We start from the raw sequence: 15,693 nt of genomic DNA, 5'->3' as shown, positions 1-15,693 counted from the left end.
CCCTTACTAATCTAAGTAACTCGAGTTGCGGATTAGTCTCTACAGGCCTTTAAATGCCAAGCTCTCCATTCGAGGTTTAAAACCTATTGGTGGACATCGAACCCCACATCTTGAACCAACCTAGGTTTAAAGAGGTTGAAAGCCATAATTCCATTAAGGGAAATAAACCACAAGGAGTTTAAGAATATTTAAGCCTAAATTTAAAAAAAAAATAGTAAAAAGGGGTCGTATGGACTCATCTAAATTTTTTCAATAAATCACGAGAATTTATCACAAATACTCAAGGTAACGTAAACTTTGTGGTACTGCATCATATATCCCATTAACGTCCATTCTTTAGATGACATCAGAACCATGGAAAGGTAGGTCCCACTATGAAGATGATCATTCATAATAAAGAACATAGAAGCAACCAAAGAAATATCTGCAAGCATGCATGGATACGAAATCCTGTGGAATTGGGTAGATTTTAGCCCACACGGAATTGAGTAGATTTGAAATCATACCTTTGCCGTAGAAGTTCAATTTCGAGTTTTAGATTCCTCTCAAATCCAGATCCTTCTAATTCCTTGTTACCAAATAACCAAAAAACAGCAAATCCAAAATAAATTAAAAATTTAAAAATTGTAAGAAGGTGATTTCCATACGTTTAGTGTTAACATGCTGTTTCATATGTATTTTGTTAATGATTTAAAATTAAAAAAAAATTCGACCAATTAAATTCAAGATCATGGCGGAACAACCATCATAAAATCATGACTTGAATAGTTTGGTAAGTAAAGGATATTCCACCATGCCAGACAAGGAATTTGACCAACAAAATAAGATAAAGGAATTCTAATCACTCAATTTCATACTCAAACTGAATCAAATCCAACAAAGTTTCAAATCCAGTCACGATCTAAACAAATCAAAGAAAAAATAAAGAAACATAACTAAAATTTAACCCATACATCCAAACCCTAAGAACCCTACTAAATTTCTCTAATCTTGGGGTGATTCTATTCCACGCTCAAGCCCCCTTCATTGGCCTATCATGCTTTTATACTTGGAATTCGAAACCACTTGCGGAAGGTTTGGTTGGCCTACCGATCACCTTAATTTTTCAAATTCCCATTTTGAAATGGGCGGCCGGACCGTTGATCCCACGAGGATCGGTGGGCCAAATAAGGTCCATCGCCCTGGTACCCATTGGGCGGCCCAATGTTTCGGCCATCCGTCCTTTGTGCCTCAAATGTTAAGAAACCCCTAGATTGCCAATTGAACAGGTTTCAGTAGATGGCCAAATCACATTGGCGTTCGGGCTCCACTTGGCCTTCATATCGGCAGGATGATGGGATTCCAAAAGTCACTGGTTATAATTTGTGGCCTCTCGGGCCATTGGATTATGCAGCCTGGGGGGCCCAACGCGTCGCGGACATTTGTCCTATCAGTTAATCGGATTGCCATTTAATAAGAGATCGGACCCCTGGTTATCCTACGGCCGGTGGACATTGGTCCCATGTCACTTTGGTTATACGGGGCATTGAAGTATTCCATCCAAGCTTCCTTTATTTCCCTACAATTAACGTTGAACCTGGCAAATATAGTTTGGCTTCCATTGGCTTTTGGATCGTGAAATTTGGATCTTAATTAGTGGGCCGATTGGTTTTGGATGGACCCAACCATGATAAGCATTGCAAACTTGCAAAAATAATTGATTCTGGCCTTAAGGCATCCTCGCTTGGTAACCACGAGGTCCCTACTTTTTCACACCAAATTTAAGCACCTTTTTAGCTTAAATCACTTGACAAAATAACATCATTAAACTAAAAAGGGAAAATCTTGAAACCTCAAAAACCAAACAAAATTAAAACATCAAAACGGAAAGTTTTTAAAGCACAGGTTCCGTTAAAAATAAAGGAAAAATTAGTTTAGAAGTGAGATACAAGGGTCCAAACCCAATTAAAAACAAAAAAAAATAAAGAAAAACAAAAAAAAAAAAAATAAACAAATATATTTTCTCTCATATCCTTCTCTCTTGCTTCTCAAAGTTCCAATCAGCAACCCTCTTCAAGCACCCTTTTCCCCCTCCGTCCCCATTTTCCAACAAACTCCCTCGTCCTTCTTCCTCCTCCCCACTTCCAAGGAACCTTCTTCCAATCCTCCCAACCTTCTTCTTCCTTCCCCCTTCCCCCCTTCCCAAATACCCACCGTTTCCACTGACTCCCTTAATCCTTTTTCCCAAACCTTCCGATTTTCACCTTTTTCTTTGAGGTTGAAAGTCCCATCTGGCCAACCGGCTCCTGCCTTCAAATGCGTTTGGAAACGCAACCACTTGCGGTTTGGAATGGTTTGACGACCGTAATCATTTGCAAACCCCAAGGCAAATGCGGCGTCCACTAAGGTTTAAAAAACCGTTGTATGATGGGTGCACTAGTCAATGTGCCCTTAAGCTTGGTGAAAGCTTCCTAATATGGCTCGGTCCACTCATATGGTGCATCCTTTTGAAGTAGATTACATAGAAGACGAGAGATGAGACCAAAGTCCTTTATGAATCTTCTATAAAATTCGGCGTATCCTAAGAATGATCGCACGTCCCATATGTTCTTAGGTAGAGGTAGGTTAGAGATAAGATTGATTTTATCCTTATACACCTCGATTCCTTTGGACGAGATGATATGTCCAAGGACAATTTCCTTATGAATCATGAAATGACACTTCTCCTAATTAAGTACCAAGTTCTTTTCTTCACATCTTTTCAGCACACATTTAAGACTTTCTAAACACTCGCTGAAAGATAGACCGAAGACAGAGAAATTGTCCATGAAGACCTTTAGATATTGCCCCACCATGTTAGAAAAAATACTCATCATACATCGCTGAAAGGTGGCAGGGGCATTACATAGTCCGAATGGCATCTTCGATAAACAAAGGTGTCGTAAGGATATGTAAACGTAGTCTTTTCTTGATCTTCGGGGGCTATCCTATCTGGTTGTAGCCGAATACCCGTCAAGGAAATAGTAATAGGAATGACCAACTAGCCTTTCCAAGATTCGATCAATGAAGGGCAAAGGAAAGTGGTCTTTCCTCGTGACGGAATTCAATTTTCTGTAGTCAATGCACATCCTCCAACCAAGAGTGACTCTAGTGGCACGAGTTCATTATTGGCATTGGCTACGATGGTGATCCGGACTTCTTAGGAACCACGAGTTGGGCTCACCCATTGACTATCGATATAGGGTATATGATACCCACATCCAATAGTTTAAGAACCTCGGCCTTAACCACTTCCTTCATGTTTGGATTTAGTCTACGTTGTGGTTGCCGAGCGGTCTTCGCATCATCCTCAAGATATATGCGGTGAGTACAAATCGAGGGGTCGATTCCCTTGAGGTCCGCGATTGTCCATCCAAGGGCTCCCTTATGTTCCAGGAGAGTAGATATGAGCATACTCTCTTGTTCTTTCTCAAGGTGGGCAGAAATCACCACCGGGTATGTCTCATCTTGACCTAAGTATGCATATTTTAAATCAGAGGGCAAAGGTTTTAGGTCAAGCTTCGGTGGCTTAAGGTTAGACGGTAGAGGCACTTCATCGGTTTGGGGTAACCCTTCAAATTGTGGGTTAACTTCAAGTATCGGTACCGCATCAAGCATGGCACACGTCTCCCTAATTATGTCATCATCAAACTCATGGGAGTGGGCCAGGCACGTCTCTAGAGGATCAGAGGATAAAGTAAGGGGTGTCCTGTTATCCACAAAAGTATCGATCATGTTAATATCGTAGATATCGTCATCCTCCTCTATCCGTCGGGCCGTGTTGAAAAAGATATTCATTTCTAATGTCATATTCCCAAAAGACATACTCATGACACCATTCCGCAATTGATAATTGCGTTTGAAGTGGCAAGGAATGGGCGACCAAGAATGACGGGAATCTGAGTGCATGTGTTACCGATGGGTTCGGTATCCAGGATGATGACATCAACTGGGTAGTAAAATCGATCAACCTGGACCAACACATCCTCAATTATCTCTCTTGGTATACGAATAGAGCGATCAGCAAGTTGTAGTGTGGTTAAGGTGGGTTTTATAAGCCCAACTGTTTATATACCGAGTAAGGGATAAGATTAACGCTCGCTCCTAAGTCAAGAAGTGCGTGATCAATTCGATGGTCCCCAATTACACATGATATGGTTGGGCTACCGGGATCCTTGCATTTCTACGGCACATCTTGCTTTAGGATGGCACTCACTTTCTCAGTCAAGAATTTTTTTGTGAATATTTTCTCGTCTTTTGGTCGTACATAAGTCTTTCAAGAATTTGGCATATGATGGTATTTGTTTCACGACATCAAGTAAAGGAATGTTGACCTTCACTTGTTTTAATACCTCTAGAATATCCTGAGAGTTAGAGAGCGATTTTGGTGCAACCAACCGTTGGGGAAATGGAGCAACCGGCTTTCCTTGAGGTTCCGGTTCTAACTCTGGTGGGGTATGACTAGATCCATCTTCTTTATCCACTTCCGGGTCCTTAGGCTTTTCAGCCCTAACTAGAATGGTTTTGTCAATGATCTTTCCACTCCTAAGAGTAGTGATGGATTTAGCTTGCTCCATCTGATTTGAAGAGCTTGGGTCGCTAACTTCATATTGCGGTTTAGGATTGGGAAGAGGTTGAGCTGGGAAGCTCCCTTGTTCCCAATCGTATTTTCAGCCTTAAGTCCTTGTATTGCTTTTGTTAGGTCTTGGAAGGCCTGTAGCATACCCCGATTGAACAGCTCTCGCTTTTGACAATGTTTCAGAACCGAATCCTCTTGAGGTTTCTCTTGAGTTGGATTTTGATTTAGGTAACCATGAGGTGTAGAGGTTAGTCCAGTCCTCCAATTGAAGTTGGGATGATTTCTCCAGCCAGGATTGTATGTGTTAGAGGTGGGCCCACTGAAAGGTCTTTGGTAATTACTTACAGCATTGGATTGCTCATTTAATACCTCTTGAAAGGCGGAGATAGTTGGACAGTTTTCAGTATGAATGTTGCAACCACCGATGCTACAAACAATTTCCTTAGCCTTATCCTTCTTAAATTCTATGGCCTCGAGTTTCCTAGTGAGATTAGCTACCTTAGCATTAATATCATCATCTTCTCTCAGGAGATACATTCCACCCCTTTCCTTGGAGTGAGTCGGCCTAGACGTACTAGGTCTAGGAGAGATATCCCATGTTTGTGTGTTCTCAGCAAGTTTATCAAAGTAATCCCACACTTCATCAACTCCTTTATTCATAAACTCTCCATTACACATCGTCTCGACTAATTGGCGCATGGGAGATGTCAGTCCATCATAGAAAAAGTGTGTAATGCGCCATGTTTCAAAACCATGTTGTGGGCATGAATCGACAAGATCCTTGAACCGCTCCCAACATTGGAAGAATGTTTCATCTTCCCTTTGGGCGAAGTTCATGATCGACTTTCTTAGGGTGTTCGTCTTATGGTATGGGAAAAACTTCTTAATGAACTCCCTTGTCATGTCATTCCATCTGCCAATTGATCGAGGACGTAGTGAATGTAACCACGTCTTAGCTTTCTCTTTCAAAGAAAAGGGAAAGAGTATCAACCTGACCGTGTCATCATAAACTGTAAGAAAGTATAAGGTATCTATGATATCTTCAAATTATTTTAAATGTAAGTAAGGATTCTCAGAATCAAGCACATGAAATTTAGGGAGGAGTTGTATCACCCCTGGCTTGATATCCATGTGTCCTGCATTCTCAAGAAAAACTATGCATGAGGGCCACCCCCGCCGGTTGTAAGTAATCTCGTAAGGTACGAGGCGGGGTGCTTGATGCACCTCATTCTCATCCTGGAGATCTTCTACCCTGGGTTGAGGTAGAAGAGGTTGATTTCCAGCCATATCCTCAATTAACTCAGGGGATTTCGAGCGGTGTCTAGTCGTACGATGGACAGTTAACACCTAAACTAATCATCCGTCAGTCAAGAGACGTCGTGTTGTCACGAGCCCACTTGGGCATGAATCACTCGCAGCCCTCAATCAAATTCTAAACCTAATCCTAAGAAGGGAAATAAAAATCTAAACAGAAAAAGAGGGTTGGAAGGAAGTTACCAATTTGGAGTCCCTAAATTGAAACCTGCAAAATAGAACAAAACAAGTTAGTTTCTAAGAATGGCAAGCCTATAAAATTCCTAAGAAGAGAAATATAGAAATAAAAAGAAACAAGGAAGAATTCCTAAATTAGAAAGTAGCAATTTAGAAAGAGCGTACCAAATTTAGAAATTTCTAATAAGCCTACAAAACAGAAAAGTTAGTTTCTAAACAGAAAGTCTTAAAATAGAAAATTTCTAAAAATAAAATAGGAAACAAAATTAGATTCTAAAAAAGTTAGAATTAGAAACTCATTAAAAAGGAATCCTAATCTAGAAATAGTAAGGAAGAGAGAAATTACCAATTTAGAAACCTATCTCAAAATCCTACAAAATAAGAAAGTTTGGTTAGTTTCTAAAAAAGGAAAACTATCTAAAAATAGAAAGTTATTTAAATAGAAGATTTCTAAAAATTAAAGGAAAACATGGAATTAGAAAATTCTAAAATAAATCCTAAAAATCAGAAAAGTCCTAATCCTAAAACCAGTTATCTTCAGGAAACGTAGCCGTCAATCCCCGGCAACGGCGCCAAAAACTTGTTCACACCCCAAGTGCAGGGTTGTGATGTAGTAACGATAAGACCGAGGTCGAATCCACAGGGACTGAAACCTGTACGTTATCTGAAAATAACCAGATCTAGAACTAGGCTAAGATGAAATTTAAACCAATTGTGATTTGAGGAATATGGTGAAATATTAATTTAAACTTAAAGAATTCAGAGAAAGTGAACTAGGGATTCAGAGGATCCACTTGTAGAGATCAGGGAGATCTTATACCTGCTTCATGGATATTATACTGAACTTACTTGATATAGTTTCAAGAGATGAAAGGTATAAGAATTAGGTATGATTCCATCACAAATCCATGCCTAAGAGACAAGGTAAACAACAGAACTTAGACCAATCCATAACCAATCAAAAGATGTATGAGTGCTAGGAAGGATCCCATCATCCACCCATGTCTATGAGACGATGGCGAACAACAGGGTTTCTGAACATCAAAATAAAAGGAAAGGAATTATTCAAGCCATCACAGATCTACTGTAATTTAAATCACAACAAATCATTAATGACTAAAAGAATTTCTTAAATCAAACAAAGTCAATCAGTTCAGTTCAATCAAACCTGTAGAAGCTCCCATCACACCACAAGCTTCACCTCTTAGCCCTAGCTAAGGGATTTAGCCTAACATAATCATAGGAAAAAGAAGAAAAATAAAGAAAAAATACATAAAAATTCCAAACACTTCTCTCTCCGCCTCCCTCTCTCTATCTGACGTCCCCTATTCAAGCATACCCCCTTCTCCACGTTTGGAACTCTTTTTATATCTTTTGGAGTGGTGGAAATCGGATTTGGGAAGCTATCGTACGCGTAGCGAAAGCCTTTTCGCAGCCAAGTTTAGGGCTTCATAACTCTCGCGTTCCTTACATTATTTCTGTAAAATCAGCGTCTCTTGGAAGTGTTTTGGCTGGCCTACACGATGGACGGTTCAGATCTGCCATATGATCAAAGATGGTGGGCCACAACTGCCTGGAAAGTCCTATTTCGCGGACGTGCGTAGCCTTTCGCACGTCCGGCGCTGACGTGATCGGTGGGCCCCACAGAGGTGTTTTCAAGGAAATCCACCCCGTCCATTAGATTGCCCTCGAAATTTCGGTAAGAAATGGATGGTTTTTCATGTTTATTGACTAAGAATCAGAGAAGAAATCATCCAAACATCAATTTTAACGTTGCAGGGCAGTCCACTTATGGCCTCTGTATCGCGCACGTGTGATTGCATGGGTCCAAAAGCTCAGCATGGGTTCGATGAATTCGTGGCCCTCTACACGATGGACGGATTGGATTATCCGTACAGGCCATGGGTGGGGCCCACTTGCGTCCGCAAAAACGGACAGTTTTCGTCCGTCATACAGCTTTAATGCGGCAATTGCCATTTTAATGAAGAAGATACGGGTCAGCCGCGCTGACCCGTTATACACGGTACGGTGCGGCTCGGCACATGTGTACCTCATGTACACACTTTGGTTATACGGGGCCCACTGTAATGTATATGCAAGATCCGATCCATCCATTTGTTTCCTCATCTAATTTAAACCGTCGAGACCAAAGTTGAGACAGTTCCAGATATCAGGTGGGCCCAGAATCAACGGTTTATGGGCTGATCTGTCAGTTGGGGCACTTCCATAGTGATCCAAGGGCTGAAATTTGATATGTACGGTTAATTTATGGCCCTCAGGCCATGTATGAAGTTTTGAGCCAATCAGATGGCGAGAACTATATGATCTTGCATTTTTCACCAATTTCGGGCCTCTTTAACGTGAATAACTTGATTTCCTCGGATCCCTAGTGTGTAATTCCATCGATCTTGGTCCCCTGGAGTCTGTCCCTTGCCTTGGGTGTCATCAGAGCGTCAAATCCATGGCTTAAGCACCCTTTTGATTCATGCTTGTAAATACACTCGCATCACAAATACAATTAAATCGGCTATTAAACGGCATCATGCTTGTAAATTCATGCAATAAATGGGTCCGATATGCAATATTTGACCCTAAACACAACCCCCAACCAGAATTTTGCTAGTCCCGAGCAAAATATGCGAAAAGTAAGTTGAGAATTACAGAACAATTTCTATAAACTCGCGTGATTTTTGTAGAATAATCCAGATATGAGAATTCCCAGATTCATGAATGTTGGATATTACTTCCTCCTAGACTCAAGTGCATGGTAAATTTCATGGTCAAGTTCAAAGTATTAATCTATCAATTAGAAAAATTCTAAACATTGAATTCCATGGGTGTACAGTGTAATCTTAGCTTATCATCATTAAAATTCACTTCTCTCTATTTTAGGATATCATTGGTAACCAATAAAAAGATTCATGATAACCCAAAACTTGCCTCACGGATCATCTTTTCATTCCTCCAGCTTTTGATTTTTTCATTAAAAGTAACGCCAAGAAGGGGAATCAAATCCTCACCTACAAGGAGCAAACCTATGATGAAGACCATTGCCCACCCCTTTCCGCCGGCTACTTTGGGAAGTTGAACCTTCACCTATAGGGACCAAACCTATGGTGAAGATTATTCACCCAATCTTTTCAATTTTCTCAGGCCGGTTCCTTTCATGCTTAGTGAGTACTAAGTAAATCTTTTAATATCAAAATGAAACCTTAATGTGAAAGCGAGATGTGACATGTGAGATCATAACTCAATCAATGTTTACAACTTCTAATCAGAGATTAACACTTCAAACTTAACTGTGAAATCTAATATAATAAATAACTGAATCTAAGAGTCATAAATTACCAACATCACTCATCTTGTAATTCCAAGTGCCCTAGATGGCCGTCAAAATCACTTTGAATTCATACGAAATTCCATAAAAATTTAAAATTTTCACAATTTTTGCTCAAGACCAAGAAAACACAGATTAGGAAACCTAATCTCCCACCCCCAACCTAAAATCTACATTGTCCTCAATGTAAAAGAAATAAGCATGCAATGCACATGGGACAACAAAAATATAAGAGGAGTGATGGAAAGATAGTACCTGGACGAAAGAATCAAAAGGCTTTCCAAAGATATCTACGTAAGACCGGGTCATTATCCAGAAACCAAGAAAATAAAAATAAAATCACAAAAATGAAATCCTACCTATACCACTTTTGTAGGTGCTCTCGATTGCATTTAGCATATGCAACAAGCCTTTAAACCCCTAGGTTGCCCCTAGTGGACGAGTTGTAGTCTCGTGAGGGTTTGCAGCAATGTTATCCACAAATATTGAACTAACTAACTAGGAAAATGAAACACAAAGAAAAGCTGGGTTGGCTCCCAAGAGTGCGAAGTTCACCGTCTATCCTAAAACAGAATAAAGGAAACTATCCTATTCCTATGAAAACAGGAACCTACCTATACATCCATCAGACTAGGAGATCAATCCTGGTAAATAGGATCAGTCAGAGGTATGGACATGTCCTCTGAATCAAATTTCTCGACCAATGGCTTTAAGCGATGTCCATTTACTTTAAACTCCTTGCCATTGTCGGGGTCTCTTATCTTGACGGCCCCATGAGAGTAAGCAGTGATAACAGTAAAAGGGCCGGTCCAACGAGATCGAAGCTTATCCGGAAAGAGATGTAATCGAGAGTTATACAAGAGGACTTTCTGGCCTGGCGTGAATGATTTTCGTAAAATATGTTGGTCATGAAACGCCTTCATCTTGTCCTTGTAAATTCTCGAGTTCTCATAAGCGTCGTTCCGGATTTCTTCGAGTTCATTTAACTGAAGTTTACGTAGCGAGCCAGCGTTGTCCAAATTGAAATTCAAACTTTTGATCGCCCAGTAAGCTCTATGTTCCAACTCCACAGGCAAGTGGCAAGCTTTCCCATAGACAAGTCTAAAGGGAGACATTCCAATAGGGGTTTTAAAAGCAGTAAGGTACGCCCATAAGGCATCGGTCAATCGAATTGACCAACCCTTACGGTCAGGGTTAACCGCTTTTTCCAAAATGTGTTTGATCTCCCTATTGGAAATCTCAACTTGCCCGCTGGTCTGTGGGTGGTATGGGGTGCTCACCTTATGAGAGATACCGTATTTCTTCATTAAACTCTCAAATGGTCTATTACAAAAGTGTGAGCCCCCATCACTAATGATAGCTCGAGGCGTTCCAAATCGGGAAAGGATGTTTTCTTTCAGGAATTTAATGACCGTGCGATGGTCATTAGTTCGACATGGAATCGCTTCGACCCATTTAGAGACATAGTCTACGGCAAGCAAAATATATAAATTCCCAAAAGATTGGGGGAATGGCCCCATGAAATCGATGCCCCAGCAATCAAATGCCTCAATGATAAGAATGGGATTCAAAGGCATCATATTTCGATGGGACAACGCTCCCAATTTTTGACAACGCTCATAAGCTTTGCAAAACTCGTGAGTGTCCCTGAACATATTGGGCCAATAAAAGCCACATTGCAAAATCTTGGCCGTGGTCTTTTTAGCAGAAAAGTGACCACCACAGGCCTGTGAGTGACAAAATGAGATGATACTTTGATGCTCATCGTCTAGCACACATCTCCTCAGGATTTGGTCTGGGCAATATTTAAACAAATACGGATCATCCGAAAAGATACGGACCTTGGTGAAAAATTTCTTCTTATCTTGCGCTCAATGTGTCGGTATGGAACCGTGGCAAGATAATTAGCAATATCAAAACCAAGGTGAATGGGAGACTCGAACAATTGTTCATCGGGAACATGTCATTGATATGTGTTGTTTCAAGGGAATCGAGGGATTAAGGAGAGAAAGATGGTCACCACTACGTTCTCTACTCCCTTTTTATCTTTTATCTCTAGGTCAAATTCTGGAGTAGGAGGATCCATCGTATCGCGGGGCTTAGCATCATTCTTAGACAGAGATACTTAAGCGCTGCGTGATCAGTGTAAATAATGATCTTGGATCCAATCAAGTATGACCTAAATTTGTCCAAGGCGAACACTACGGCTAAGAGTTCCTTTTCCGTAGTCGAGTAGTTCACTTGGGCAGGATTTAGAGTCTTACTTGCGTAATGAATAACGTAGGGTTTCTTATCTTTTCTCTGGCCTAGAACTGCCCCAAGAGCATAATCAGACGCGTCGCACATAAGTTCAAAAGGAATGCTCCAGTCAGGTGGCTGTATGATGGGTGCACTAGTCAATATGTTAAGCTTAGTGAAAGCTTCCTGACATGGTTCAGTCCACTCGTATGGTGCATCCTTTTGAAGTAGATTACATAGAGGACGAAAGATGAGACTAAAGTCCTTTATGAATCTTTTGTAAAACCCGGCGTGTCCTAAGAAGGATCGCACGTCCCTTATGTTCTTGGGTGGAGGTAGGTTAGAAATAAGATCGATCTTTGCCTTATCCACCTCGATTCCTTTGGATGAAATAATGTGTCCAAGGACAATTCCCTTCGAACCATGAAATGGCACTTCTCCCAATTAAGTACCAAGTTCTTTTCTTCACATCTCTTCAACACGCATTTAAGATTTTCCAAGCACTCGCCGAAAGATGGACCGAAGACAGAGAAATCGTCCATGAAGACCTCTAAATATTGCCCCACCATGTCGAAAAATATGCTCATCATACATCGTTGAAGGTGGCGGGAGCATTACATAGTCCAAACGGCATCCTTCTAAGCAAAGGTACCGTAGGGACATGTAAATGTAGTCTTTTCTTGATCTTGGGGCGATCTCTATCTGGTTGTAGCCGAATACCCGTCAAGGAAACGTAATAGGAATGACCAGCTATTTCCAAGATTTGATCAATAAAGGGCAAAGGAAAGTGGTCCTTCCTCGGACGGTATTCAACTTCCTGTAGTCAATGCACATTGTCTAACCAGTAGTGACTCTAGTTGGCACGAGTTCATTGTTTGCATTGGATAAGATAGTGATCCTGGACTTCTTAGGAACCACATGATTTGGACTCACTCATTGACTATCGGATATAGCGTATATGATACCCACACCCAATAGTTTAAGAAACTCGACTTTAACCACTTCCTTCATGTTTGGAGTTAGTCTACGTTATGATTGTCAAGAGGTCTTCGCATTATCCTTGAGATAAATGCGGTGAGTACAAATCGAAGGCTCAATTCCCTTGAGGTCCACAATCGTTCATCCAAGGGCTCCCTTATGCTCCAGGAGAGTAGATATGAGTATACTCTCTTGTTCTTTCCCAAGGTGGGCAGAAATCACCACCGGGTATGTCTCATCTTGACCTAAGTATACATATTTTAAATCAGAGGGCAAGGGTTTTAGGTCAAGCTTCGGTGGCTTAAGGTTAGACGGTAGAGGCACTTCATCGGTTTGGGGTAACCCTTCAAATTGTTAACTTCAAGTACCGGTACCGCATCAAGCATGGCACACGTCTCCCTAATTATGTCATCATCAAACTCATGGGAGTGGGCCAGGCACGTCTCTAGAGGATCAGAGGATAAAGTAAGGGGTGTCCTGTTATCCACAAAAGTATCGATCATGTTAATATCGTAGATATCGTCATCCTCCTCTATCCGTCTGGCCGTGTTGAAAAAGATATTCATTTCTAATGTCATATTCTCAAAAGACATACTCATGACACCATTCCTGCAATTGATAATTGCGTTTGAAGTGGCAAGGAATGGGCGACCAAGAATGACAGGAATCTGAGTGCTTGTGTTACCGATGGGTTCGGTATCCAGGATGATGAAATCAACTGGGTAGTAAAATCGATCAACCTGGACCAACACATCCTCAATTATCCCTCTTGGTATACGAACAGAGCGATCAGCAAGTTGTAGTGTGGTTAAGGTGGGTTTTAATTCACCTAAGCCCAACTGTTTATATACCGAGTAAGGGATAAGATTAACGCTCGCTCCTAAGTCAAGAAGTGCGTGATCAATTCGATGGTCCCCAATTACACATGATATGGTTGGGCTACCGGGGTCTTTGAATTTTTGCGGCACATCTTGCTTTAGGATGGCACTCACTTTCTCAGTCAGGAAGATTTTCTTTTGAATATTTTGCCGTCTTTTGGTCGTACATAAGTCTTTCAGGAATTTGGCATATGAAGGTATTTGTTTCACGGCATCAAGTAGTGGAATGTTGACCTTCACTTGTTTCAACATCTCTAGAATATCCTGAGAGTTAGAGAGCGATTTTGGTGCAACCAACCGTTGGGGAAATGGAGCAACCGGCTTTCCTTAAGGTTCCGGTTCTAACTCTAGTGGGGTATGGCTAGATCCATCTTCTTTATCCACTTCCGGGTCCTTAGGCTTTTCAGCCCTAACCGGAATGGTTTTGTTAATGATCTTTCCACTCCTAAGAGTGGTGATGGATTTAGCTTGCTCCATCTGATTTGAAAAGCTTGGGTCGCTAACTTCATATTGCGGTTTAGGATTGGGAAGAGGTTGAGCTAGGAAGCTCCCCTTGTTCCCAATCGTATTTTCAGCCTTAAGTCATTGTATTGCTTTTGTTAGGTCTTGGAAGGCCTGTAGCATACCCTGATTGAAAAGCTCTTGCTTTTGAAAATGTTTCAGAACCGAATCCTCTTGAGGTTTCTCTTGAGTTGGATTTTGATTTAGGTAACCTTGAGGTGTAGCGGTTTGTCCATTCCTCTAACTAAAGTTGGGATGATTTCTCCAGCCAGGATTGTATGTGTTAAAGGTGGGCCCACTGAGAGGTCTTTGGTAATTGCTTACAGCATTGGATTGCTCATTTAATACCTCTTGAAAGGTAGAGATAGTTAGACAGTTTTCAGTAGTATGAATGTTGCAACCACAGATGTTACAAACAATTTCCTTAGCCTTATCCTTCTTATATTCCATGGCCTCGAGTTTTTTAGTGAGATTAGCTACCTTAGCATTAATATTATCGTCTTCTCTCAGGAGATACATTCCACCCCTTTCCTTGGAGTGAGTCGGCCTAGACGCAGTACTAGGTCTAGGAGAGATATCCCATGTTTGTGTGTTCTCAGCAAGTTTATCAAAGTAATCCCACACTTCATCAACTCCTTTATTCATAAACTCTCCATTACACATCGTCTCGACTAATTGGCGCATGGGAGATGTCAGTCCATCATAGAAAAAGTGTGTAATGCGCCATGTTTCAAAACCATGTTGTGGGCATGAATCGACAAGATCCTTGAACCGCTCCCAACATTGGAAGAATGTTTCATCTTCCCTTTGGGCGAAGTTCATGATCGACTTTCTTAGGGTGTTCGTCTTATGGTATGGGAAAAACTTCTTAATGAACTCCCTTGTCATGTCATTCCATCTGCCAATTGATCGAGGACGTAGTGAATGTAACCACGTCTTGGCTTTCTCTTTCAAAGAAAAGGGAAAGAGTTTCAACCTGACCGTGTCATCAGATACGTTAAGAAAGTATAAGGTAGCTATGATCTCGTCAAATTCTTTTAAATGTAAGTAAAGATTCTCTGACTCAAGCCCATGAAATTTAGGGAGGAGTTGGATCACCCCTGGCTTGATATCCATGTGTCCTGCATTCTCAAGAAAAACTATGCATGAGGGCCACCCCCGCCGGTTGTAAGTAATCTCGTAAGGTACGAGGCGGGGTGCTTGATGCACCTCATTCTCATCGGAGATCTTCTACCCTAGGTTGGGGTAGAAGAGGTTGATTTCCAGCCATATCCTCCATTAACTCGGGGGATTTCGAGCGGTGTCTAGTCCTACGATGAACAGTTAACCCCTCAACTAATTCCTTCAGTCAAGAGACGTCGAGTGTTGTCACGAGCCCACTTGGGCATGAATCACTCGCAGCCCTCAATCAAATTCTAAACCTAATCCTAAGAAGGGAAATAAAAATCTAAACAAAGAAAGAGGGTTGGAAGGAAGTTACCAATTTGGAGTCCCTAAATTGAAACCTGCAAAATAGAACAAAACAAGTTAGTTTCTAAGAATGGCAAGCCTATAAAATTCCTAAGAAGAGAAATATAGAAATAAAAAGAAACAAGGAAGAATTCCTAAATTAGAAAGTAGCAATTTAGAAAGAGCGTACCAAATTTAGAAATTTCTAATAAGCCTACAAAACA

At 41.0% G+C, this 15,693-nt stretch overlaps 2 non-coding genes across 2 annotated transcripts; both read left to right on the top strand.

Moving 5' to 3' along the window:
• Positions 1-5,345: 5,345 nt before the first annotated feature.
• LOC131247684 (small nucleolar RNA R71) lies at positions 5,346-5,452 on the top strand. The gene has a single exon (XR_009171957.1). It is a non-coding gene; the product is annotated as a small nucleolar RNA R71 (small nucleolar RNA).
• A 9,301-nt stretch (positions 5,453-14,753) lies between these two features.
• LOC131247683 (small nucleolar RNA R71) lies at positions 14,754-14,860 on the top strand. Its single transcript, XR_009171956.1, has one exon. It is a non-coding gene; the product is annotated as a small nucleolar RNA R71 (small nucleolar RNA).
• The last annotated feature ends 833 nt before the right edge of the window (positions 14,861-15,693 follow it).

The sequence above is a fragment of the Magnolia sinica genome, chromosome 5 (genome assembly GCF_029962835.1).
Source record: "Magnolia sinica isolate HGM2019 chromosome 5, MsV1, whole genome shotgun sequence".
Lineage (NCBI taxonomy): Eukaryota > Viridiplantae > Streptophyta > Magnoliopsida > Magnoliales > Magnoliaceae > Magnolia > Magnolia sinica.
This window is presented reverse-complemented; position numbering and strand designations above follow the sequence as displayed.